General features: G+C 35.5%; 2 non-coding genes across 2 annotated transcripts; both read left to right on the plus strand.

Moving 5' to 3' along the window:
• Nucleotides 1-553: 553 nt before the first annotated feature.
• On the plus strand, nt 554-625 carry TRNAE-UUC (transfer RNA glutamic acid (anticodon UUC)). Its single transcript has one exon. It is a non-coding gene; the product is annotated as a tRNA-Glu (tRNA).
• Nucleotides 626-2,970: 2,345 nt separating this feature from the next.
• Nucleotides 2,971-3,042, plus strand: TRNAE-UUC (transfer RNA glutamic acid (anticodon UUC)). Its single transcript has one exon. It is a non-coding gene; the product is annotated as a tRNA-Glu (tRNA).
• Nucleotides 3,043-4,401: the final 1,359 nt, after the last annotated feature.

Genomic DNA, 4,401 nt, shown 5'->3' on the forward strand with positions numbered 1-4,401 from the left:
GCGCCTTATTGCATGCGTACAATGCTTACCGCACAAAAAAAAAATTGGCGTGTGTTAGTGTCAAAAATCTTTGGAGACACGTTATTTACAGGTTCATATATTATCACTTTCCGCACTTGTTAGGTAAATGACTATTTCTCCATTTATGTATGCATTGTAACGCAGTATTTCTGAGCAGTATGAAATTTGTGGGCCTACTTATTACGTGATAACGTCTGCAAAATATCCGTTTTCCTCGCCTGAGTATTAATAGGTTCCTTTGATGTATGCAGAATAAAACACCTATATTAATGAGCGATTAATCATCTCGTATCTCATTAAAATATTCAGATTAAGTATTAATAGCCATCATTAATACACTAGTTTGCTAAATTACCGATACTACTTCAAGCTTTCATCGTGGTTAGCATATCCCCTGTTTCGCTTTCCACAAGTTTTCGTTCTGTTCTCGCGAGTCTTTCTAATTTCCTTATTTCGTTAACCTATTTTTAAAATTAGTTGTGGTAACTGCTTACCACTCACTTATGAGCTGATCGATGATTAGATCAGTATCTCCGATATGGTCTAGTGGCTAGGATACCTGGCTTTCACCCAGGAGGCTCGGGTTCGATTCCCGGTATCGGAAAGATTTTTTGGAAAAAAATCTGTGAAGTATTTTCACGTAGGACATGCAATAACCCTAAAATCTACTCAAAAATGACTGCACCTTATACTCAAAATTGGTATAACTTATTTTATTACTCTAGCGGCAACGAGGTCCAATTCACCACTACTCCGACTTTTTGTATGAACCAGAATATCAGATTCTATTTTTTATTATTCTATCAGATTGGAGAGTATTCATTTATGAGCATGGACATCATTTTTTTATTAATTAATTTGAAAACTAAAGATTGTACTGTCGTTGACCAGCTATCGACTTTTCCATAAATTCGAATACTTTCTTTAACCTTTGCCTTGAAAAATCTCGAAATGAAGAACTTTCATAGTCTACTAACTTATATTGCTGATGTCTAGGTAGATAGTAGCTCGCCTCGTAAATGTCGAAAATTCACGTAGGCACGAGCAACCTGACACACTTGTTTCGAAACTTTATTAGATTTTTGATACATATTTCGTTCGAGATCTAGTTTATTAATACGCTTTTGCTTTCGAGTCGGAAGGTTACTCGCTATTTGAGGCAGTTTGCTCGGAATGTCTGAGCGGGTGTGGTCCCATTTACAAAAGCATCTCTCAAGTTGCAATAAATGCATCAAAGACAGGTTACTGTAACTCGATCTAATGGCAGTAAGTTTTTGCCATAAGAATCCTGCCAGTTTATTTTTAGAGTCGTCAGGCAGGCATTCCGACTAACAACTAACTACCATCGATTTTACACGCAGATGATTGAATATACAGAACGGGTTTCCTCCTCGAGAGATGGTACCTATTTTACAAATTGATGTATAGCTATTTACCCGCAATATACAATGCTCTGCAATTACCGACTGGTAATTTGAAACGACATTATTGATGTCCCTTTATGCGTAGACCACATGCGACAAGCTAGAGGAGGTAATGCTATGGTGAAGATGCGAAGAATCATTTCCAGGATATTCATGTGTGCGATTCCTCAAAATCGATATAAGATAACATCTTTGAAGTTAATAAGTCAACATATCGAAAAGATATCGGGATGAATATCGCGGACGTAGAAGATTACATTATAGTTAAGTGGTTATAGACACTATCTGATGATCTGGTGAAGGCAAAGAGACAAGATAGGTTGAGCACTTTGAAGTAATAAATAATGTATTATCTGTTAGTTAAGCCTGATCATGAAGAGATAATTTATATTGAAGAAACTACTGTGTGAAATGGGAAAGTATATTTCTCATCAGAACAAGCGTCTATAAATGAGTTTGAGCACCAAAGCACTAATTTATATTCAAACGTCCATATATTCTATTTAATTATGCAAAATCAACTTTATAATATATACAAGATTCTACCCAAAAACGTCCATAAATTACGTTTACAGCATGAAATCGTCGTAAGTCACAATAGGTCCTGTTATCGAAAAATTACACGTTAATTCAATTGCGATTTTATTCGATTTGCGCGGGTTCTCTCGGCCAGTTTGCGAGATATTTCACGAGATAACAGTCGTATAACGAGAGAAGCAGCAAATGCTATTTTTAGACTCGTAACGTAATTACTAGAGAGGAGTGACACGATAAAAATAAACCTCGATCACAAATATGTGAAAAAATGCAAATGGCGCCACCAGGTGCATAATACTTACGTGCAGGCGAATTACGACTTGCACAGGCGGAGACCGGACTTTCTGCATAATAAATGTTATCAATTAAATTGGTTTTATTACTACATAGTTGAATCGGCTTTTGGCTGCGTGCATACCAATCACCAAATCGAGCTTCCATCCCGAAAATAGTAAAGTGCATGAATGACACGTTGATGAGTGACACGTGACACGTTATGTTGGCTTGGCAAATTAACATAAGAAATTTAATGTTAAAGAAAATTGAAGTTAAAACAAAAAGTAAATCGTTCCCGGGTGAATGGAAACCGAGCCTCCTGAGTGAGAGCCAACTATTCTAGCCTGAAAACATTTTTTTCACTTTATTCACTGATAAAATGATGGATGGACATTCCGCTTATATCTGGAGAACAATCAAATATGCCCGCATGCATATCTGGTAACTCTTTACATATAATATGTTATACCATAAAATGTACTTTGCTGCATATGTATATATAATTTCCTCTTAAGGGATTCTCGCTTCAAACAATCTTCGTGAAACTAAAAACCCAAGGTGATTTCAAACAGATTTAATGAAGTTGCCAGTTTATATTGTAATATTGGTGTTTTAAAGAATAATAGTTTTTTTAAAATAGATATTAAGTAAACATTATGTATGTCAATCAGTTTTGTAAAGAGTCATAGGCTTCTGCATATATCTGTGTATATCCGATATGGTCTAGTGGCTAGGATACCTGGCTTTCACCCAGGAGGCTCGGGTTCGATTCCCGGTATCGGAAAGTCTTTTTGCTTTTTTTTGTTATTAAAAACAAATTATGTACCCTTAAGAAAAAAAAGGAACAAATTACATTTATTATTCATTTTTACTTCCTTAGAAACATCATCTTTTCTACCTACGACATAGACAGTGCGTCTGAAAAACTGAAGGTCATCGCCATTAGTGAAATATCTCAAAAACTTTATACAAGCTTAGCTAAAAACAAATTACAAGATTCAGTAAATAATTCAGCGTCGACTACAGATTTCAACTGTAATTTTTTGAATTTAAAATTTCAGTATGCAGAGGACATTTTTTTTTTTTAGGACCCCCTGAACACATACTCACTTCTAGGTGAGGCAAAGATAATAATTAACCACCAGTCATTAATAACCTTAAACTCTTCATCGCATAATTTATTACCAGTAATGGAGGGTTTATTCCTTAAGGTTAAATTACATCAATACAAATAAATATTGCATATAGCAACATTACCTCTCTGAATAGAACAGTGACATCGTAATCGGGTTGATTTATAGCGCAACGCCGCAAATTAGTTGATCATTGTAATCACGACTCTCTTAGAAGTGATGATTACTGTCATTATACACTCGAGTATGATGCATATGACTTTCACATAATAAGGAACCTTATGATGATAATGTTGGATGGAGTTGGTAGTTATTTTAGGGCAAAACCTAGCTTTGTGGAAAAACTCCTTTAGTTTTTATATATTATTTTAATTTTAATGATAAGAAAAAACAACGACTTTTGTAGGTCGGTATCCCAGTTGGTACCGCCCTATAAAAGTCGTTGACCTCCCACCAATTTCTTTATGTCTTTGATGGACTTTCGCAATTAATTCGTTAAAAGATGGCCGAAATTTTAAGCGCCTGTTAAAAATTACAAAGCGTGTACGATGCGAAATTACAGAGTGCCCTGACTGTGCAAAAAATTCCAGTCCGTATCCGAAGAGGACCCGATTTCATTGTTTTCGCCTTTTTTCGATCAAGATATTTAATGACCGATAAACGATTGTAATTTGGGCCTTTTTGATTAGTAGTCCGGCCTTAAACAAGTGAACGTTAAAACCGAAGAAAAGATGGGAATCTGCGTTTTTTCTGGTTCCAAAAATACGTGCTCAGTGACTTTTAAAATTGAAACATGATTCAACAATTTTTCCCCAACGCAGACAAAAATGTAGAATATATTTCGTGGTCAGAGCTCATAAATCAAATACCAATAACCTCGATATTAATCGGTAGTACCGACTTCAGAATTGACCTTGTGACCCTGAATTTAGATCGGCTCTGCCATGCCTGAATAATAAAACAAGGCAATTCGCATGAGAACAAGGTGTAACAAAAATTACAGACATAGA

The sequence above is a fragment of the Euwallacea similis genome, chromosome 14, assembly GCF_039881205.1.
Source record: "Euwallacea similis isolate ESF13 chromosome 14, ESF131.1, whole genome shotgun sequence".
Lineage (NCBI taxonomy): Eukaryota > Metazoa > Arthropoda > Insecta > Coleoptera > Curculionidae > Euwallacea > Euwallacea similis.